This window comes from Leptopilina boulardi, unplaced genomic scaffold (assembly GCF_019393585.1).
Source record: "Leptopilina boulardi isolate dan_hultmark-lab unplaced genomic scaffold, ZJU_Lbou_2.1 LbouV2_110, whole genome shotgun sequence".
Taxonomy (NCBI): Eukaryota; Metazoa; Arthropoda; class Insecta; order Hymenoptera; family Figitidae; genus Leptopilina; species Leptopilina boulardi.
In genome coordinates, this window is record NW_026137653.1 from 127463 (window position 1) to 152683 (window position 25221).

Below are 25221 nucleotides of genomic sequence, written 5' to 3' on the forward strand. Positions count from 1 at the left end.
CACGTTCCAACTGAGAATGTCATTGCCCGGCGAACCCTCACCAGGGAATGTTTAAATGACTGAAAAAAAATAATAAAAACAAGTGAATCCGACTTCTTTCACTAAATTCTCTTGTCTTCATTTTTTTTTTTATTTTTCCATCCGGTAAAATTATTTCTAATTCTTTTAATAAAGTGGTTTTATTAGTCTTATTCGAATTTTCGATAATTTGATAATTTTATGAGGTGGAATTTGATTTTTATTATACCGGGAAATTTTATTTAACCGAATTTTACTAAATCGTTAAGTGTCAATAAAATTTTGGAAAGTTATACCAATTTATTTTCAGTTTATGTAATTTTGAAAATACAGTGGAACCTCTATTATCCGAACCGAAAAACATTTTATCCGAACTTCTATTATCCGAACTATTATTTGGTCTCCCGAATTTTAAATTTTATTTTCTCTATTTATTTTATCATTCATATTTTCGCGGGACATTTTGGCAAATTAATGCCAAAAAAATCTTTAAAATTTCCGAATTTTCTGAGTTTTTAATATACATATTATTAATTAATATATATTTACATATATTTATATACTTATGTATATTTAAAAACATATGTATTAAGTTAAATATATAGTTCAACTGTACATTTTTTTACTTTAATTATAAAAAAAAATTAAAATCTCTATTATCCGAACCCGGCCTTGCTTAGATTAGTTCGGATAATCGAGGTTCCACTGTACATCGTAAAAATAGAATTTTTTTTTTCTTTTTTTTTTGATGAATGTAAAATAAATTTTTTTTTCGTAACTTGTATACCTGTTATCGACCGAAGAATATATATATACGATTCTGAAAAGAAAATATGCAACGATTGCTGAAATACGAGATGTCTGTTTTGTTTTCAAGTATGCCATGGGTTTGCATTTACGGTGTGTCAGGCAAATATAGAACTTGAATAGGCCCACTGTCGTTGATCGCATGCAAAAAGATCCAGACTTTGAAAATGTGTATATAATCTTTCTTAGAAACTATATATATATATAAAGTCCTCTAAAAATTCAAATCATCTGTATTTTTTTATAATCAACTCTTGTTTCAATTACAAGGGGGGGTGGGGGAACTATTTTAATTTCTAAAAATAATTTTCAATTTTATTTTAAAAAGGAAAAAAAAAATTATCGGTGGTATTTGATAATTTTTTTTTTATAAAAGCATTCTTCAATAAAATTTATATGTTGTAAATACTAAAATGATGCGATCAATTTAAAAAAAAAAACGTATGACTTTGACGCACCTGTCTTAAGTATGGATTATTCGTGAATCACTTTATGGAAGATAAGGTAAAATGTAGAAATTCCACTTCTTAAAATAATCAAAGCCTTCTGAGAAATAGAAATAGATTCCCTGTAATTTTTGATATAGGTAATTTAAAAAGATGAGAGAAAGAGAGAAGTGAACATAAAAAAGGGGGAAAAGATAAAAGTCGAATGTAGTTAAGAATAAATAGAAGAATATTCTCAGTGATAATCTATTTAAGAAGATGCTTCTTTGAAATTGTTTCAAAAATTTTTTGCAATAAATAAAAATTCGAAAATTAAGAATTTATTAAAGAAAAAAAAAAAAAATGTTTAAAAATACCAAACTGTTACATAAGTTTTAGTGAAATGTTTCGAAATCAACTTTGCTTAACTGATTGGAGACACAAGGCGTGTGAAATAAATCAAAGTGCATGTGTCTCTTCATGATGAGAGAGAAAGAGAGGAGACTCAAAATGTATGCATTTCGTACACAGGATGTCCGAGGTCTTTGTCCCCTCATATGGTAGACTGTATCGTGTACTTTTTGATTGCAATTCGCCCACGTTGTTAACGACCCTTCACACTTTGCCATTTGACTGCAAAATTCCCTTTCCTGTCCAATAACATAAAAAAAAAACAACATACAATAAAGCACCCTGCTCAGTTACAAAATGCGCGATACTTTAGCAAATGAGGTCAAACAATCTATCTTTAACCCCACCGGAATCTTTTATTTATTTATATACATAGGTTTCGTTTTTTATCGTTCTATATGATTCGATCTATTAAAAAAAAAATTGTTACAATTAATTTCTAATTAAAATAAAATATTTATGCAAATTAAATAGCAAGGGAAATAAAAATATTTTAGATTCTAATTAGGTTCTTTGATATACTAATTTAGATATAGAAGAATCGTTAATGAATTTCTTGTGCAAAAAAAAGAAAAGAAATAAAAGACTATTTGATATGAGGATAAGAGACAATGTGCTTGAAAATTAATCATGAACTGGTATATACTCGGTAACGAAATCAAAAGATCTAAATGTTTCCAACACATGACCTCTCTCAGTCTAATGCCACAAGTAGCAAACACGAGAAGAGCAACGTGTTACATATAAGGGAAACGTTATTACATACATGGCATGGAGTCGGCTCAACCCTTTTGGGATCCGGTTTTATCCTCCTAAGCTTCTCTCTGGATCAACGAACTCAACTATGAGACACTTTTTACGCCTGTCTATCAGACCCGCCGACACTAGAACCAATTGAGTTTAGATTACATGCGACTAATTGCATTCTTTTTTTTAAATTTATAATTATGAATATTTTACGCTTTTTCGAAAAAGAAGAAATAAAAAAAAGGAAAAGTACTGTCCGAAGTTTCTGCGTATTTCTGGCATAAATACTCCAAAATTAGTAAAATTTACTCCAGAAATAGTAAAAATTATTAAACAGTAAAATTTACTATAGAAATAATTAATTTTACTATTTTTGGAGTAAAAGTTGACAGAGATGCGCGCAGAAACTTCGGACAGTTTCCGTTTTACTCTGAAAGTGGTAAAAATTATTTTTCCTCTTTTTTTTCCGTGCATATATTTTTCTATTAGTTTAAAAAATATGCAATAATGAAATAAGTCAGAATCAGATTTATTTCAGAAGCACTTGGTGCCCTAGTTTTTTTTTTTTAAATATGATAACGTAACACTGAATTGATGAGTTCATCGAAACGTGATAGTTCGGCTTTTGTGACTCGCAACGCATTTTATTATAGAAGGCGTTTATAGTTTCAGTAAAATTTTACACCAGATTTTCAGTCAATAATTAGAAAATTTCCATTATTTTATACACTGAGAAAAATCTGCTATTGAATCAACAGCATTTCTGCCAAAGGTATAAAAATTATTTATTCTGAAGCATATGCTATAGAATTTGTAAAATATTATATACAAATTCTATAGCATATGCTTTAGAATCAATAATTTTTATACCTTTGGCAGAAATGCTGTTGATTCAATAGCAGATTTTTCTCAGTGTACAAATATCGCGGCGTATAAAATTTTAAAGATTCTGTTGGACTTTTCAATAAATTATTTGACAAAAATCATTTTAAAAAACGAATTTTTAATTTACAGAATTTTTAGATAATTTTTGGCAGAATTTTTATTTTACAAAATTCCTTTTTATACCCAAATTAAAATTCGGTTAAATTAGATTTTAAATAAAAATTTAAATGAATCTTACGATATTAGTTTCTTTAACTAATTACATATAAATCTCTCTTTTAGTAATACCATTGAAATATAATAAAGATTGCAAACAAATGTGTATATATATATTGTTGGTTATAATAGGATCAGCTTGAATCGAGGCGTGAACTAACTCACTCTAGTCTAAATACAATCTCTCCTCTCTCGACGCTTAGAAAATTCATAGACAGTATATACACTATTATATTCTTCGTATATACAATCATAATAATGTTTATCATTATCGTGATACTATCCTTTTACATTATGTTTCCTTGTTGTGTGTTGGCTCTACTTATTTCTTCCTTATGACTTCCGCGCCTTTTAATTTGTCGTAATTGTATTCATTATTAATTCAATTATATATATATGAATATATACACAAGTTCTAGGTCATCAATCCAATTACATAATTTAAAAGAGTTCAGCTTTTATGTTCCTTATATTTTTCTGCATTACCCTATATGGAAAAAAAATAAAGTTTTCAATTTTTATTTAATAAATATAATATGGTTACAAAATTATATACTATTATCTAATAAAAAGATTCTCAATATTTTTTTTATTTATTAATCAATATTGTATTAATTATTATAAACATCTCGATTTTATTACTGAAAAAAATTTATTTGATTCAAATAATCAACTATTATCAATTAATATATTTAATTAATATTAATATTAATATTAATATTATTATATTAAATATATTAATATTATATTATTATATTATAATAATTAATATTATCGGGGCCTGATGTGGCCCTGATTAGGAAATCCACATTTTCTCGTGGCCCTGATTTGGACCAGATTATGATTCCCTACTAGGGCCCTGGTAGGGAAATTTCTACACGGGTTGTGTTTAATAATTATTATTTGAAATGGTTACGGAAATTATTAGTTCAAATACAGTTCAATTATTTGGGTAAATATTTATTTGATAAATCAAGTAATCGATTATTTGAATAAAATAAATTATTCGTTGAATGAGTTAAATGAGTAGAAAATTATAATTTATTAACCAAGTAATATAAAATTGAAAAGTAAATATAAATTTAAAATTCGTAAGTAGTGGTATTATAAAATACTTTTGTTATTTCAAAACATTTCGTTAATACACACTCAGAAAAAAATTCGTTTGAAGCAACCAAATTTTGATTAAATCAACAAAATAAATGCATTGATATACAATTAACCAAACATTTGGTTGCATAAACCAAACGTTTATTTAGCTCAATCAAATTTTTTCTTTGTTCAAAAAATTTATTAAAATAAACCAAATAGTTATTTAGATCAAATAAATATTTATTTGAATTAAATAAATTTTGTTTGAACTAACCAAAAAATTGGGTAAATATAAAAAAATGGTACATTTGGTTCAAACATCTTTTTTCTGAGTGCACTGAAAAAAAATTTATTTGATTCAAAAACTCAATTACACAGAAAATTAAAAGGCATTAAAATAAGCTGCAATGCTTATTATCTTAATCAAATTTTGCTTATTTTAATCCATTTTGTTATTAAAATAAGCAAAATTGGATTAAAATAATAAGCGTTGCAGCTTATTTTAATACCTTATAATTTTCTGTGTATTTGACTATTATCAAATAAATATTTACTTGAACCAAATAATTTTTATTTGAATGAAATAAATTGTATTTGAACCAATAATTTCTGTATTTGAAACAAATACCATTTAATTGACTCAAATAATAATTAAATTTGATACAAAAAAATATTTATTTGATAATAGTCAAGTAACCGATTATTTGACTCAAATAAATTTTTTTTTCAGTGTAGTTTTTATTATAGAGATTTTGTTTGTTATAAAATGTTTTTTTTTTTTTTTTTTTGTTATAAAGAGTTATTCCAATATAACCATAAAGTAATTGAATGCAGTTGAAAATTCTGTATGAGAGAAAGAGAGAGAGAGAAATGAAACGCATGCGAACTGCGTGGGTTGTTGACGGCGTGAAAAAAAAATCGCTTAATGTCAGCATAGCATTCATTGCCTTTCTAAAAACAGATTCTGAATGACTTGATCAAAGTAGGCATTGTTTTGTGAGGTGTGTACCTGTCACGAATATTTTCGGGTCATAGGTTGCAGAATAAATCTATTTATGCAGCAATTATTTCAAAATTTGTTTCTTCCATTTTTTTTCAATTTTCAATTTTCAACCTCCTTGTAATATATTGTATATAATAATAATATACCTGTTTTTAACAGAATTTTATGCTTTAAAGGTTATCCTCTCATTGTTTATAAAAATTGAGAAAATATATTCTCATACACTCTCTAAATCTCAATTGATATAGTAAAAGTGATTCAATTTTAAAATTTACTAATTGTATTAGATTTTAAATTGAAGAAAATTCTTTTTTCTCTTCATTAGATAAATATATGTTTAGAATAACTATGAATATTGGTGAATTGAAAAAATGGTTATGGTTTATTGATTGGTTTTCTAAATCCTATAACAACCGATATGGAAAAGCTACTTAACTCTAATTGAAGTTGTTATAGTGTTCTTTATCATTGATAAATCAAAAGTTTTATTAAAGTATTATTGAATGAACTAGATTCTTTGAAAGGCAATTTTATATAATAACTAATTTTCCTTTATACAATTTCATATTGGCAATTTTATGAGTCAAGGTTTCATTTTTTAGGACACGTAAACAATAAGCTTGCGGTTAACATCTTCCAACTTCTTTAATATAAATGACCTTGTGTGTCTGACAATCGATTCCGCAAATTCGCACGCTCGGCTTTCGCTCGATATTCAAAAGAAACTTTCTCAATTACACTATCATCATATGCACTTTCCTATTGTGAAATGTTATAGAAAATACACACGCATTATCAATCATTATTATTTTTTTTTTTTGAAAAGCTTTATAATAATTAGAGAAAAATAAATTTTTTTTTTCCGACGTGAAAGTGTTTTTCAGATCAGTTTTGTTTTTTATATATGTTATACCGATTTCTAACTTCCGCCCACAATATTTTAAAAGGGCTGGGCTTCCGCTTTGAACTCGTTACGCGACCTACGTGAGTGTTTATGGAGGTAAAATATACCGAGTCAATGGATAATGTTATCGAATCAGGGGCATCACCTTCACTTTCCGTCATTGCAAAACATAAAGTTCTTTGCGTCATTTTTCATCGCAAGAGATAATTGTATATAGATAAATGCGTATATATATCGGCAATTTACAACAACGATATGTGACAAGCTTACATAAATATCATCATGAGTACCGCAAATGACACCATGATTTAAATTAGTTCCTCTTGAACGAAAGCCAAAGATGAAGATTCTGATTTCATATATATATTGTTAGCTGCGAATGTCATGGTTTTTAATTGATGTGGAAAAGTTTTAAATTGCATTTTATTATTTAGAAAGTGTGTTACCGTGTGCACTCTCGTAATTACACAAAAAAAGAATTACAGAAATATTAAAAAGTTGAATTTTGTCTTTATTATATTTTATTTTATTGAACAATATTTTTTATTTCTTATTTGTAACTCTAGTTACTTGCGATAAGAAAGTTGATTCCATCAGCAAATGCATTTCACTTACTCTATTGTTTGGTGTAAGATTTGCTGTTCGACACTTGCTTTCATTATCTCTCATATTCCCTATTGCTTGTACTTTTTATTATCTTGTCTCTCAAAGGTCTTTAAGATAAGAGTGAAAACGTATTTTTATAAATACAAGTTTATATATAAAATTTTAATCTTTAATATACATATAAATATTATTAAAAAAATTTCTTACAATTTTGCAGAAAATTTTTGTAAGGGTAGTTTTCGTACTATATATATATAATTTTCTGGTTGTTAAAGTTAAAACATAGCACCTTGGGTGGTAACACAAAGGTTATATGATTGCTCGTAAATCTGACACGTGTTCGAGAAATGCCTTAAGTTCGTAATGGTATGGTAACACACCCGCAACTATATATATCGAAAAAGGAAGTTATTGGTCGTCAATGGGGTATTTTTTCGCGGTCTCTTTTCTTTTTTTCATCTTTTTGATATATAAACCTAAAACCACAGGAGTCATGTACGTTTCCTAGTGAATTTTTTTTTTTCATGTATTTATTTATAAAATAGATTACATTTCACATGAGGAATATATATTATATATGATAGTGACCTTATACTATTCTGGAAAAGAATAGTCAACCAAAGATAACGGTTAAGCGGTTTATTCACTCTTGTTCAGTTGAACTCGATCTGCTGCAACTCTTGCCATTTCCGTTTACCTACCTCGAATTGAATCCTTTAGTTGTTCCCTTGTTTGAAGACAAAAAAAGAAAAAGAAAAAATTGCGCAAGCTTGATTTTCCTTTGAAACGATGTGGTTGGAATTAAATGGATGTTGAGGTTTAAAATGAAGTCTTAGAAGTACTTTTTTATATATATATATATTGTAGTTGAAATAATAAATTATAAATAATTTAATTTTTAATATTTTTTCCATTAGTTATCACGATTTCGAATATGTATATACAAAATTGATTTATGAAAGTTTTATATACAATTACTCTTTTTGCTATATATATTCGATAACTAGGGATTTATATATTTTTTCATCTTGCAACTTTCTATTATAAATGTGTGTTTTTTAAAAGATTATTATTAGATTATTTGTCAATTTTGAAATATAGTCGCGCACTTTTGCCTCGCAAAACTTCACTTAAGTAAACTTTAACTGTGTCTTCTTATCTTATATCAGAGATTAATACTTTCTATAAGTTTGCTACATTTCTTTTTTTATTTGCAATATATCTTTAAGTAAAGAATCTTTAAGCATATTCACTCTCACGCTCTAAAAGGTGAAATCCCTATAAATCAACCAATCTCAGTTTTAACGAGAAACATCGTGCACTGTCTCATAATAATATATATATAGCTGCTTTTTAATAATCATATATGAAAGTTATCTTCAAAAAAAATTTTGATAACGCAGTTTCTGAAAAAAGATACATCTAATTCGAAGATTTTATCCTGTTATAATACCACAATAGATAATCTTGAAAATCTTTTTAAAAAAATTCATTTTTTCGCTGATTGTAATCTGTAGATTCCGAGATATTTCCCATAACCCATAGAGTAGAAAAAAAATGTCATATCCGTGACTTGGACGCACGTGGGTAGTACATGTAATACAGTGTCGTGGGTGCAACCAGATCCACAGTTTCTTCTCTTGAGTCTCTCTCTATAACGATATCAGCTGTTGTCTCTTGCTCTCAACAGCAGCTGCTGCAGTTGTTGTTTGTTGTTGTTGCTACACATAAACTGTATGTTCATATATATATATACCAACCGGTTTTCTTGGATAGAAAAGTACTCGTCGTCGCGCGTACTATATAACAACTATATATATCCGCGTAGGAGGTCCATCACACAAGTTTCAGTTTTATATCACATTTTTTCTTTTATGTATCGTCTTTCAATACGCGCTCTTACATCAGCCAAGGTTGGTGCGCTCGCTTTGGTGAACACCATTAAGGACAAATTGTGTCGAAAATGCTGATTTACCTGTTATGCCACGACGACAACGACAACCGGTGTGCATCCATGCAATAATGACAGTGTATATACTTGATTGTGAAATGTAAATGCACCGATCGAATATTTTCCGTTCTTCCAAAACCTGCTTCTCAAGCAAGAATGATAATGATGATGATGATACTTTTGCTCATGAGGAGAAAAAATATGGTTCATCAATATTATTTTTTGTAGATTTGTACCCAAAAAATGATGATTTTGGGGCACATGCTAAAAATCAGGATAGAATTCTTAAAATGCCGAATTTTTATTTGTCCGAAATGATTTTGTTTTGTTTTCCATGCACTGAGAGAAATAGGAATGGTTGGGGCTAATACTTTTTTATTAGTAAAGGAGGTATTTATTCTCCTGCCTACACTGAAAAAAAATTCTAGTTAGAATAACCAGAATTCTAGTTAGAATAACCAGAATTCTGGTTAGGGTATATTTAACATTTTGATTCTGGTTAGGTTAACCAGAATTCTGGTTATTTTAACGAGAATTCTAGTTAATTCAACTAGAATTCTGGTTAACATAACTAGAAAGTAATGTTAAATATAGCCTAACCAGAATTTTTTTTTCAGTGTATTTAGTTAGAAAAATTCAGTAATGTTTTTAGTGAATTTTAATATTTTCGATGTCAAGCGCAACTATATAGAATTTATAAACAGGAAATAATAACCATACCTACAAAAATAGTTCGATGCAAAAGTTTAACCAACACAGTAGTTGGGTTTACAATTTTTTTTAGTAAACGCGGTTGGCACACTGAAAAAAAATTCTGGTTAGGCTATATTTAACATTACTTTCTAGTTATGTTAACCAGAATTCTAGATGAATTAACTAGAATTCTCGTTAAAATAACCAGAATTCTGGTTAACCTAACCAGAATCAAAATGTTAAATATACCCTAACCAGAATTCTGGTTATTCTAACTAGAATTCTGGTTATTCTAACTAGAATTTTTTTTCAGTGTATCTGTTACAATATTTATTAGTAGTTGGTACTAACTAAAGTAAGTTCCCCTTACTAATAAATTGGTAACGGCAACTATTTAACTTTTTACTATTATAAATGGTATCCCTATCCAACTAGCAGCAGTATAGTTTACTAACCAAAATGGTATTCGTAACAATTTTATTAGTTGCCTCAACTATTTTGTTCTCTCAGTGTGTCGTATAAATGAATTATATAAATCTAATAACTGTCTGGTTAATTTAAATTCACATTGAATTATTTGCCTTATTTGTTAATTCTCTTTATGGAAAAATGAGATAGATTTTGCTGATTCGCATCTGTCAATTTGCTTTGAAAATCCATTTTCTGAAGATGAAAACGTCCATACAATAAACTTGATGGGAAAAAATACATCGATATATAAATAACATTGAAGGCTATAACTTTATAATCTTTCCAATGTTTCTTCATTTGAAAATCAGGTTTTGGGGTTACAAAAAGCAAACATTTCTTTGGCTTAAGTAATATTAAATTACATATTCAAATGAAATCCTTTATCATTTGTTTTTCCTTGAATTGTCATTTTTTTCATTAGATTATTATTTAGAATATAAACAGGAAACATTTCTTTTTTCGTTAGCTAAAAAATTAGTCAATTGGCCTACTGTCGTCGGTCTATTTTTTTTTTCATTGAAAAGAAACAGCTCCCGACGATTGGCGGTATATTTCTTTCAATTAGTTTATTTTGAACATGGAGGAGAAATTTCTCTACTCTTTTAAAACAAGAGAATTAATCGAGACCGAAAGCGACGATTAATTTTATTCTCCCATGACAAAAGTACAATTTAATTTATCTTTTCCTAGTGATCAATTCAACAAAATTAAACTAGGAGAGATGGATTACTTGTCTTCGCGAGCTCGTTACTATATATCCTCCTAAGTCTATATGGCTCTATATATTTTATAACTCCTCCAAGGAGATCTGCTTCATGATCGAGTTATTTTACTCTTGTTTAAGAAAACTCCAATACCTACTATATGCGCCTGAAGAAGAACAAGAAGAAGAAGAAGAAGCGACTTTGGAATTCGTTCAATGCACATACACATTATATACTAAAGAAACTTACGCGTAGTAAAATGTTGTACTAAATCTCAACCATAATCGCTTCTCGTAAATGGTACTTCTCCAGCTTCCCCTTTAGAGAGAGAATTGATGGTTAAATTGGAACTTTCAATTTCTTTTCTTCAACAAAGGATGAAAAATTTAGTTGATTTTCTGAAAATCGAGATTTAAATCGTTTAAAAAAATTAAGGGGAAAAGAGTATCATTTAGCTTTTTGTTAATTTAACTTCAAATATGGTGATAAATTACTTTCTCCATGGGTAGTTTTTCGCACGTTGAGAAAACCTTGGACTCTACTTATTTGTTTGAAGCTTACTCAAGATATTGGACAAACGAAAATTTTGTTGGCCAACTGATCCACTTTTTAGTGTGGATAACGAGAAAGTGGTATGCAGGTTTCTTCTATAAAAAGCGAGGATCGATGTCCTTATTGGGTATATGTCAGTTTCGCGACCTCGAGTTGGATCAAACATAATATGACCCAAAGAGGGAATTTATCAATTTTGCCTCTTCATAACGGCAAAATCTGTATATATATACTGCTAAATGCTCATATAGTAGGTGTTTATATACTTTCTGATTATCTTCACAGTGCACAAAACCACTTTCTTAAAAACAGTTAGGTCAAGCAATTATATGTATTTATATGGATCTTCGTTTGTTAGAAAATTATCAGATATTTCTTTTTTTTTTACACTGTTGTACCTCTCGAAAGAAGCCAGTCAACAACTGTGTCAAACTATTTTAAAATCACTTTTCTATTCCCGCCCTCTTTATATATATATATAAAAAAAATCACACAATCATTCAAACACCGTTTTTGAAACGGATCCACAAAATCAATTTATCAATTTGAATTTATTATAATCAGTTTTTGGTATACGACAAACCTAGATTTCAACTAAAAAGTTTTTCTAAATATCTTTTTTAAAAAACGATAAAAATTCTTCCTCGCGAGTGAATGAACAAAATCGTCACTATTTAAGACTTTTTTTGTTAAATTTCTTTTGTCTTTCAGAAGCATTTTCTTTTTTTTTTTGAAAGCAACTGAAGAATACTAATACCCTCCTTTCTTAATCCCTGATCGTCATTCGGCTTTAAAGATAACGTGGGCGCCATTTCAAGGCGATGACACTGATCGTGTTTTGCAAGCGGTAAAACAAAATGAAGATGAAGTTTACCACTGTATATATATATATATACCAATATTTTTATAATATTTTGATGTTTCAAGTCATCTTGATTAATCTCTCTCTCTCTTTCTCTTTTTTTCGTCAAAAAAAGGAAAAAAAAATTTTATTTTAAATTTATTCAATCCAAATATCTTGAAATGTAATTATCATAAAAAACTTTTCTGAATCGTATGTTAGTACGGTGACTAATTTTACGGCTTTTCGTTTACCGAGATAAAATTTCTATACTAAAGGCCTAAGGTCATTTTATGTATATTTCTATTGCGAGATTACGATTTGAAATCTCTTGATAAACTTGAACAATGAAATTGTGGATTGAAATCAATCAGTGAAAAAAAAAAATAATAATGTCTTTATTAAAGTTCTGTTTGCAAAATAGCTATTTAGAATTATGGAACGATTTTAGAATTTTTCTTTTTATTGTCAATTTTTTAAAAATTTTCGTTTTCACCAATTAGAAATTGGTGAATAGAAACTATTTAAAAAATGTTATGAATCCACGTGCGCATTTTTTTTTTTTTTTTTTGTTTTACCGGCGAGGCGTCGAGCATAATCACTTTATGCAGTAATGCCCCACCTCAAGGGTGACATTCTTTCAATATTTTTTTAAATTTAGATCGCCTGTCTGACACTTAATGCTCCCTTCTTCTGAATCACCTAAAAAAAAGTAGTTAAGACATAAAAAATAATTTGCAAATTTACATTTTTTAAATTAAATTATAATTTTCTGCATTTAAAATTAGAAGAAAATTTAAATAGAACAAAAATAAATTGATTTAATTTATTAATATTATTAATATTATTAATTATATATAATATAATATATTAATTATATATTAATATTATTAATATTGTTTGTTAATATTTAATAATAATGAACTTTTAAATATTTACGATAAAACGATTTAATTAATATTTCTCTCCTCTTTTGTTTAATATTCTTTTTTCTTTGTCACCCAGAAGAACTTTATCTTAAATACTTAAAATGATGCGTTTCATTTTTAATTTGCATAAACTTATTTCAGTCACGTTTGGAAACTTATCGTGACAATTTGTCGCGCGCGTGAAGATTTATGTTGTAAGAGAGAGAAAGAGAGAAAAAAAAATTCGCAACGCGTATATTGAAAAAATCATCCTGATAAGAAAAAAGTTATTATAAATATATACAATTCTTCTGTTGGGATAGTATTTTAAATCATTTTTTTTTTTTGTTTGATTGATATGTTTCATTTGTAATAATGCGTGTATAGAAATAAAAGAAACGCACACACGTCACATAAAAAAAAAATGATAAGAATAAATCAAAATTAGAATAAATTTTTTTCTTCGAAAGGATGCAAATCAAATGATTTATATTATTCGAACTACCGTGCGCGCATACGTTTAAGATCATATCGGCATTTGCCAAGTGTATAGTCCAATTCTGTATTATAACATTATGACGATTTATGTGCGTTACATAATTTATTTCATGCGCTTTTATGGAGTGAGTTGTTAGATTTGTCCCAATTTTTGCTTTATCCTTTTTTTTTTCTTTTGAATTTAAGTTCTGTTTATATTATTTAACTGATAAATTATAGTTTTAATAATTATAATTTGACTAATTATAATTATAATTTTACTAATTGTAATTTGAATAATTATAATTATAATTTTACTAAATATAACTATAATTTGACTAATTATAATTTTACAAATTATAATTTGACTAATTACAATTTTACTAATTATAATTTGACTAATTACAATTTTACTAATTATAATTTTACTAATTGTAATTTGAATAAATATAATTTGACTAATTATAATTATAATTTTACTAAATATAACTATAATTTGACTAATTATAATTTTACAAATTATAATTTGACTAATTACAATTTTACTAATTATAATTTGACTAAATATAATTTGACTAATTATAATTTGACTGATTACAATTTTATTAATTATAATTTGACTAATTATAATTATAATTTTACTAATTGTAATTTGAATAATTATAATTTTACTAATTATAATTATAATTTTACTAAATATAACTATAATTTGACTAATTATAATTTTACTAATTATAATTTAAGTAATTATAATTATAATTTTACTAATTATAATTTAAGTAATTATAATTATAATTTTACTAATTGTAATTTGAATAATTATAATTTGACTAATTATAATTATAATTTTACTAAATATAACTATAATTTGACTAATTATAATTTTACAAATTATAATTTGACTAATTACAATTTTACTAATTATAATTTGACGAATTATAATTATAATTTTACTAATTGTAATTTGACTAATTATAATTATAATTTTACCAATGAGTGAAAAGAAAATTATTTGAATTAAATAAATTTTTTTTCAATCTAATTATAATCAGTAAATAAAAATTAGTTTTTAAAAAGAAGGTCTATTTTTGAACTTGATTTGCAAACAGGAAATAAATATTCCAAGGTTATTTAAAAAAAAAAAAAATGTTAATTACGAAAGATAATTATTGTTATTAACGAAAGAAGCAGTCTTGAAAAACTTACACAATTTTTCGTTTTCAAAACACATTCTCCTTTTTTTTTTTAAATGTGAAATGGATTTATTTCTCTTCCTGCATCAAATAGCTCTAAATCTCCTTCTAAAAGTAGATTTTACTGTTTTGATTTCTGTCAATGAATTTCTAAATATCCAAACGGCCCCCATTTTTATTTATTTTATCTCCACTTAATGTTTCAAATGTTGCAATTTAGTGTGCCTTTTTTCAATGTTACATCACATCACATAGTGAAAAATGAGATAAACTTTATATGTAACTGCAGTTTGGAAACTAAATTTTTTTTTTTTTTTTTTATTCCTAAAAAATTCTCGCTTTGTATTAAAACTGGCACTTTAGAGTACCTTTTAAGTGACTGCGCATGGTACAAAAGTTAATGCATACGACGTAAGATGCATTGGAATGTCTTTGTGAACGAACTTGTTTCACCTCTCTTATATAGTCTATATATTGTGAATGCCTACTCTCGCGACTTAACTATCTTATCCGAATATAGAATATTATATTTTGAAAAAAAATATTTATATCAGAATGATAGATTTGACAGGTAGATAATAGATCTGTATTCTAGTTTTTAAGAATTGTAAAAAAAAAAAATTCTTACTTTTAAAAAATAGATTAAATTAAAAATTATTTTTTTTTGGTTAGAAATTTATATTATTTTATTCAGATATATAAGGAGAGGGTTTTATTAATTACTTTTATAATTAATTGACTTTCTAAATTCCTTGGAGTGAGATTTCACTCTTATTTGAGCAAAAATTGTGCCATTTCGAAGGCAAAGTGACAATTCAGATGAGGAATATTAAAACGCCATTAATTTTTTAGAATTTTTTTTTTCAAATTATAAAATTAATCTTGTTTTTTCTATTTATAACAAATTCTGAAGAAAGTTGAAAAATTTTTTAAAATTCTTATTTTGATTGATCTAATTAATAATAATAAACAATATATTGAGAACGTTTTGTACCTGGGCACACGACCGCGATCATTATATCTAAATTTAATCACGCAGACATATGAGGGAAGTAAAAGAGGAGCTTTCTTGGAAGCGAAATCTGCTGATCGTAAATAGCAAGTTATGTTATTTAGGTTTCATACTTTATAGAAATATGTTGATTTTACATATTTTGACACGTTTATATTCAAAGAAAAGAGAAAGTGTCTTTGGGGGGGGGAGGGGAACATTGAATTTTTATTTTTGGTCGATTGAATTAAATTGAAGATTACGTTATAACATATCCAGAGGTTAAAGGAATTTATTGCGAAATAAATGATTATTTTTTTTTTTTTAATACAAAAAAACTTGACTCTTCACTTTTGTGTAAAATTCTTTTTCAATACCGCCTACTTATTTTATATACATTTGAATTGAAAATTTTTAAAATTTCATTGCAAATTTAATTTTTCAAAGAACTTGAAATCTGGTTTAAAATTTTTATAATCGAAATTTTTTTCCTACAGAATATATAAAGGAGAAAAAAAAATGTAATAATTTTTAAATTGTAACTAATTTTAAAAGATTATTGAGTCTTAAATAATGTTCCAGCAGCTGCCTGTATAATTAGTGGATACGTTTATTTATATAAATATATAAAGATATATAGTATCTGTACAATATTTCTGAAGAGCACTTAAAAGCTAGCATTCAACTGATAGTGATTTTCGTCTCTATTTTTGAACACTGGGGTATATACACGAAAATATAATCCGTGCCCCAGTTTTATGCATTATTCCTACATTTTTAATCCAAGTCTTGTGTCCGGAAAAAACGAAAACTAACAAATATTTTGAAACACTTCTTAAAAAAAAGTGATTCATTATATTGTTTACATTTTTTTTTTTTTAGTTAACAATGGGTTTTTCTATTTGTTTCATATTATGAAAAACTTTGTTTTGAAAATAAATTAATGTTTATAATTTTATTCATAATTTTATTTTCAAAACTATTAATAAAAAGTAATTATTTATATAAATTAGGTATCAATTTTTTTTGTGTCACGCTTTAAAAAACAATATCCAAAATGTTATTATAAAAAAAAAATAATTATTAATTAAAAATCCTTAACCTTTTATATTTTTTTATAATTAACAACATCGATCTAAAGAAAAATAATAGTAATTTGCATGATTCTGAGAGCAAATTAAATTAAACTTTGCCGATTATTTTTTTCTTTGCAGTCGATTGCGTATAATATGTGAAAATTAATTTCCATATTATAATTAAAGTCAATCTCTCTCTCTATAAAGAATGAAACTTATTGATCATTATTTTTTTTCCCTGAATATATAAATTAATAAAACATTGAATTTTTCTCTTGGGGTGTGAAGATTTTTTTATTTCAAAATAAAAAAATTTTAACTCAAAAAAACTCCCCCTTTTATATTATAAACTGTATATATATATATATATATATATATAATAACAGTTTTTTTTTCTGTGTACCTACACACTTTCATTCGAGTGCGAAAGTAGTACAAACAACTTTGCAGGTGGGTTATCTCACTTCGGATTAAATTTAGTCTGCGTAATTATTTGAATCGATTTCTTCCTTATTTCTCTATTTGCAACTAATTTCATCGTAAAGCAGATTTTCTAGGTTTTATCGTCTTGCTGATTATTTTCTAAGAAAGAAATATTGTTTGTATTAAAAGAAAAAGTCGCGAAAGTGGTAAAATCAGGATAATGAAGAATCAGAAGTTGCAAATGATTTGAATAAATAATTATACCTTCAAGTATGTTAAGTTTGATTATACTAGATTTTGATATTTTTTCATATAAAAATAGTATTTATACTAAAAAAAATAAATTTTAAATAATCTTAATAAACTATTTAAATTTTTTTTCTTTTTTTTTTATTAAAGAAACAGCTGCTGCACTTGATTTAAGAGAGTTTAATTGCGACAATTACTGCGGTCATTGTTGGCTATGAAACATTTCATATAATCTTCCGATTGATTTTAGAAACTAAACATTAATTACGAACATAAAATTCCATATGTGCACATGATCGTTATTTGCATATCATGCCTCTAAAAAAAAAAAAAATAGTGAATCCTAGAATATCCACGATCTAGCGTGATCCAGGGTGAAATGGAAAGTTTGATTCTCCGCAACAAAGTGTGACAATGAATTCCTGAATTCTTATCTCAAGATAATTATATCGAGAAAGTCAATTATCGAGATAAATGCAATTTTTTTTTTTAATAAAACGAATTTTCTAAAAAAAATGTCCCAATGGGAAAATAAAAAAATTATCTTAAAATTTTGTATTGTACAAGTGCATTTTGATATTATCAAAAAGAAAATTATAGAAGCTTAGAATATTTACAGAACTGTATAAAGTATATATATATATACATTTAATCTGTATATAACAGGAAGGTATCTTCTCTTTCGTGGCTTGTATGTGACTCGAGGCAAAATAGATGGACAGTAATGATAACCCATTCGTTTTATATAAAAACTAAAACGTTCTTTATATACCGCGGTGAATAAACAAGATCCACGATGAGAAATCACTTTCATCGGGTCCTTTACTGTCCAATCGTTGAGAGAATTTGAACTAACTCCGCGTAACAGTATATATTATCTATGCCTCGAATTACCCATATATGTGGATTTTATCTCATAGACAACCCTAGAGACGTGTGTCCTCCCTCGCTATAAATCTAACCAATAAACGTAACGACGTGAGAATTTACGATGTTCCTCTTGAGAAATAACGAGCCGTCTTCTTTTTCAAAATCACCTGAAAATCATATAATTACGAAAAAAAAAAAAAAATTTTGTGATTATCTCGTGATTTATGGACAAATTAAGTGCGATCATGATGCGCACTTGATATCAAACAGAAGCTCAAATTCATCAATTTATTTGCCAAAAGAATTACAAAAAAATTTAATTTTACAAATTTCTAATTTAAAATTTTAAATTCGTTTGAAAAATAGAAATAATTTTTAAGTTACACTCAGAAAAAAATTCGTTTAAAGTAACCAAATTTTGGTTAAATCAACAAAATAAATGCATTGATATACAGTTAACCAAATTGCATAAACCAAACGTTTATTTAGCTCAATCAATTTTTTTCTTTGTTCAAAAAATTTATTAAAATAAACACCAAACAGTTATTTAGATCAAATAAATATTTATTTGAATTAAACAAAATTTGGTTTGAACTAACCAAAAAATTGGGTTAAATATAAAAAAAACATTTGGTTCAAACATATCTTTTTTCTGAGAGTACTGAAAAAAAAATTTATTTGATTCAAATATACTCAATTATTTGACTATTATCAAATAAATATTTACTTGAACCAAATAATTTTTATTTGAATGAAATAAATTGTATTTGAACCAATAATTTCTGTATTTGAAACAAATACCATTTAATTGACTAAAATAATAATTATATTTGATAAAAATAAAAATATTTATTTGATAATAGTCAAGTAACCGATTATTTGAATCAAATAAATTTTTTTTCAGTGTAGTTTTTTTTATAGAGATTTTGTTTGTTATAAAATGTTTTTTTTTTGTTATAAAGAGTTATTCCAATATAACCATAAAGTAATTGAATAAATAGATCAAATAAATATTTATTTGAATTAAATAAATTTTGTTTTTAACTAATCAAAAAATTGGGTAAATATAAAAAAATGGTACATTTGGTTCAAACATATCTTTTTTCTGAGTGCACTGAAAAAAAAATTTATTTGATTCAAATTGTACTCAATTATTTGACTATTATCAAATAAATATTTACTTGAACCAAATAATTTTTATTTGAATGAAATAAATTGTATTTGAACCAATAATTTCTGTATTTGAAACAAATACCATTTAATTGACTAAAATAATCATTATATTTGATATAAAAATAAATATTTATTTGATAATAGGAAAGTAACCGATTATTTGAATCAAATAAATTTTTTTTCAGTGTAGTTTTTTTATAGAGATTTTGTTTGTTATAAAATGTTTTTCTTTTTTGTTATAAAGTGTTAAAACCATAAAGTAATTGAATAAATAAATAGATCAAATAAATATTTATTTGAATTAAACAAATTTTGTTTGAACTAACCAAAAAATTGGGTTAAATATAAAAAATGGTACATTTGGTTCAAACATCTTTTTTTCTGAGTGCACTGAAAAAAAAATTTATTTGATTCAAATTGTACTCAATTATTTGACTATTATCAAATAAATATTTACTTGAATTAAATAATTTTTATTTGAATGAAATAAATTGTATTTGAACCAATAATTTCTGTATTTGAAACAAATACCATTTAATTGACTAAAATAATAATTATATTTGATAAAAATAAAAATGTTTATTTGATAATAGTCAAGTAACCGATTATTTGAATCAAATAAATTTTTTTTCACTGTAGTTTTTTTTTATAGAGATTTTGTTTGTTATAATATGTTTTTTTTTTGTTATAAAGAGTTATTCCAATATAACCATAAAGTAGCTGAATAAATAAATAGATCAAATAAATATTTATTTGAATTAAACAAATTTTGTTTTGAACTAACCAAAAAATTGGATTAAATATAAAAAAATGGTACATTTGGTTCAAATATATCTTTTTTCTTACAAATAGTACTATGATGGAAGGAAGAAGTTTCCACAAAAGCAGATTTTACTTCCTGAATAGAATTGTGAAAGTCAAACGTGTGGAAAATGTAGCAGGGTAATCGGGAGACACAAGATCTTTAATTAATGACCCTCGCTCTTTACTTGGCATAATACCGCCTTTCTAAATGTGCATAGTTTTGATTTTTTTTTTCGAATTCGCCAGTGAATCCAACTGCCCTTGTTATTATTCTCTTGAAAGAGTTAATATTGAACCTCTATTTGATTTAAATTATTATGCTTCTATTACTTTGTTTCAATATTCGAAAAAAAAACTTTTTAGATTTATATCTTGTGAATTCAATTTTTGAATTAAAGAAAATCAATTTACCAATCAGTTCCTTGTGTGATGATATCAGAAGAAAATGCTCTCAACATTTTCGTATACAATCGAATTCCATAAGCTAATCTTTGCAACTTAGAGATCGAGTCTACAACCTTCTTTGTATAAGTACTATCCATTCGCGAATCACGATCTCGAAATTTCTCCTCAAGAATAGAATATAATAGAATCAATGAGTTCAGAGAAACAGTTATCATGTCTTATAATCAACGAGATTACATTATGATTTGGACTATTTGACTTATTTAAATTGAGATTTTAAACAAAAAAAATAAGTTGTATTTAAAAAAAAAAATAAAAAAGCTATATCACGTAATCTAGTTTACGTTTTTGCCCTACGGTTATAGGAATGTAAATTTTCAATTTCATTTTTTTATTTGAAAAAATTATTTTGTAAAATTAAATTTCAAAATACATAGATTGCAAATACAATATCATATACATATACAATTTTAAGTATATAATCATCATATCTTTTAATACTGCTTATAGGTGATTTCTGCCTTTTTCCTTCCTGTATCATAAAATATATATCATCGATCTGTAGCTTTTCCTGACAGCAAATTACATGACAACCAGCAATCTTGATGAGTAAAATTCGAGAGACGCGCGGCTGTCAGTAAGAAATATATGTAATTATTGTTATTACCGTTATAGACGAAAGATGCATATCTGCTTTTAACGGGTTATCAAGTTATAAATTTCAGATAAATTTGATGACCGTAAAAAAAAATTTTTAGATAATAGAATTTAAATTTTTTAATCATATTTTTTTTATGCAAAAAAAAATGGACCATATATTATTTAACTTTTATATTATGTATATTTATCTTAATGAAATATTTATGTTTTAAATAGGTGTTACTTTTTTTTGTTTTAGGTAAGCTTTCACGGTATTCTTTTAATAGGCACTTCTGCGTGAGTATATATAAGTTTAATTATCTAAATAATAATATTTTTTACACAAATTTTCATTTTTCGAATTACAGGGTGTCTACTAGTCCTGGAAGTCCTGGAATTTGAAAAAATGTCCTAGAATGTCCTTGAAAGTCCTGGAATTTTAATTTTTGTCCTTGAATTTTTTATATTTTGCTTTTAAATTTTCAAAAATTTATAATTTTGTCAATCAAATTAAAAAAATTCATTAAATAAGTAAAATGAAAATTTACTTAAGTGATTAATTACTTTTTTAATAATTTCTGAAAACAATAGTTAAACTAAAAATTTTTTTATTCCTTAAGGTCATCCAATTTAATGTCCTGGAAATATAAGAAATTTGTCCTGGAAAGTCCTGAAAAAGTCCTGGAATTTTAATTCAGATTTTTAGTAGACACCCTGAATTATAGGACATAATTTTTCTATACGAATTTTATGAGGCTGAAGTCCACAACTTTTTTCAAAAATGAAAATAGAATTATTTTTTTCAGTCAATTTATATCTTTAATTTTGATTTGCACAAACTTTCAAGAAATTAATAGTTTTATATAAAAACGAATAACTTTAATTTTAAACCAAATTAATTAATATTGTCTAATTATTTCTTCGTTTTCGTTTTAAAAACGTTGCGGACTTGATTGAATTTTTACCAAATTTTTGTTTGTCTTTTTTTTTAATAGTCATTTAATTTAGCAGAATTCTCAATAGAATTTTTGTGTGATTTGAATATTTAAATGACAGAAATTTCAAATTCATCGACTTTTTATTTTGTATACGAATTTTTTGATTGACAGAATTTTTAAGAAGCCAAATTTTCATTTAACCGAAATTACAAATGGCCCGCGAATAAACAATCGATTTTGGCACAATTTTAAAAATTGACCAATTAGAAATTATCGAGAAAATCGTGATTGGTTTCATTTTAAAAATGGCGCCATAATCATTCTGTTGATTGTTCGGTCATTTGTAATTTCGGACAAATTCGGCGTATTGAAAATTCTTATAAATAAAAATACCGACAAATTAAAATTCGCTTAAATTAAAATTTGTACAAATAAAAATTCGTGTACAAAGAAAATCTATCAAATTTTAATTTGAAAATTCGTGTAATAAATAATTCATGTACCTCGAATTTTTGAAATAAACTCTCGGACATAGAATTTTTGACAATATTATGAATGATAAGAAAATAATTACTTAGTTTTCTGACTTATTGTTTCGAGAGTTTTTAGTTTTGATATCAAAAGAGATTCGCTAATAATACGCACTATATATATATATAAAGGTGGAGTCATTGCGTCGCGACTGTCGCGATTCTCACATGGATTTGCTGGAAAACTAGTCAAGTCTTAGGCGCTCGTTTTATAAGAAAAACGATTAGCGAGTCAGAAAGGGACGCGAGGAGAACGTCTATTGGCGCCAAGCATCACGGTATTCCATTCGCAATTTCGCATTATCAATGTGTACTGAACCATGGCAAAACATTGCATTCCACTTTCTGGGAGAATTATATATATATATAATATGAAAAAAAAGTCTTCTTTCTCTTCATCTTGTGTGGGATCTAATCTAGAACACAATTTTGCCCTGTCTTTTGCATAAATTTTCTCTTCAGTTTTCCTTTATGAAAATCGAAATTTGATATTGTTATTTAAATCGATTTCTGTTGAACAAATTCGATTTCCAATATCTCTCAACTTCCTTATTATTGGCTCGACTTTTTATTTTTTTTTTTTTTTAGAGAAAATTCTCTGGAAAATTACTTCCGGTAATGATTTTTTTTTTATAAATTTCCTGGATTTACAATTTCACATTTGAATAATAGAAATTTTTGTAGATTATTTAGGGCGGTAGGTCTTTGAAATTTAATCTTTTTTACTTTTTCGTGGTAAGAACAAAAAAAATAATTTATTTGATTCAAATACTCGATTACTTGACTATATTTTATCAAATAAATATATTTACTTAAACCAAATAATTTTTATTCGAATCAATTATAAATAGTATTTATTTCAAATACAGAAATTTTATTGATTCAAATACAATTTATTTAATTTAAATAAAAATTATTTGATACAAATAAATATTTATTTAATTTAAATAAAAATTATTTGATACAAATACAATTTATTTAATTTAAATAAAAATTATTTGATTCAAATACAATTTATTTAATTTAAATAAAAATTATTTGACACAAATAAATATTTATATTTAATAATTGTCAAGTAGTCGCGAGTATTTGAATCAAATAAAATTTTTTTTTTTCAGTGGTAGAAATATGTAACTTTTTTTTCTAATCTATTCTTTTTTACGGCATCTCCGTAAGAGGAAAAATGATAATTTTTTACTTTAGCATAAATATTAATGTTCGCGAAGAGACTCATAATGAAAGTTAACCATAATTATCACTAATAAAAGGTTTCATTATAATCTTTTTACTGATTCACATTAATGTTTTAGTGAATCATATAACCTTCATTTTTCTCGTCGCGGAAAACAGAATAGAATTAGAATGTTTCTATTTTTTGAAATTCATTTTTTTTTAATTCATTTTTTTCTTATTCGTAATGTTATAAAAGAAGAAATTATTATTCTAACAAAGTACGAAAGAACGTTGCATTAATTCGAGGGTCTCTCACAAATAGTTTGTCATATACATAATGTGCCACTTTTATATATTTCAAAATTGCGATAAAATATGATACTAGTCAGAATGATTTCATGTATAAAGAGTTTCATTAACAACTTTCCAAGAAAAGTATAATTTGTAGAAATGTAAATGGCAAAAGGTTAAGTACAAGTTGCTGAAATCAGGAAGAAAATTTAAATATTACTTTTGTATATACTTTCTGTATTTTGTCATAATTTGGATTATTAGATTTTTTTTTTAATAAACAATTTGCAAATTAAAATAAATTATACTTTTATATATATTTATTTTTTGTAATTTGATAAAATTACTTTTTACTATACCATATAAGTTCTAAATATCAATGAATTGAGTTAAAATTCACAAGTGAAATGAAATAACTGATTTCTGCTACTGTGTGTAATTGCCTATATACATATATATATATATATATTTATTTTTCCTTTTTGTTTCTGTTTGAGTGCATGACTATATTTAGATGTAGCTTAAGCCGGACCTGATGCACGTGTATTTTCACGCTCCGAGAAAGTTACGTTCATACACTTCATTACGTTTTATATGCAAAAGATCCAAGTCGATTCATTTCAAAGTTATTAATGATACATATTTAAATATAAATAAAATTTTCAACTTTCTTTGAACTTATTTTTACAAATTGTCCTCTTTTTTTTTTTTTTTTGAAATACAGGAAATAATTTCTTTTTGACATATATAATGCC

General features: G+C 25.7%; 1 protein-coding gene and 1 long non-coding RNA gene across 2 annotated transcripts in view; one reads left to right on the top strand and one right to left on the bottom strand.

Moving 5' to 3' along the window:
* Window positions 1–25221, top strand: part of LOC127277673 (uncharacterized) — a 49715-nt gene that overhangs the window by 3179 nt on the left and 21315 nt on the right. The gene's annotated exons all lie outside the window — the stretch shown is intronic.
* Window positions 1233–15263, bottom strand: LOC127277700 (uncharacterized). Its single transcript, XR_007842393.1, has 3 exons — window positions 14918–15263; window positions 2428–2545; window positions 1233–1900 (listed from the first exon to the last, which is right to left on the bottom strand). It is a non-coding gene; the product is annotated as an uncharacterized LOC127277700 (long non-coding RNA).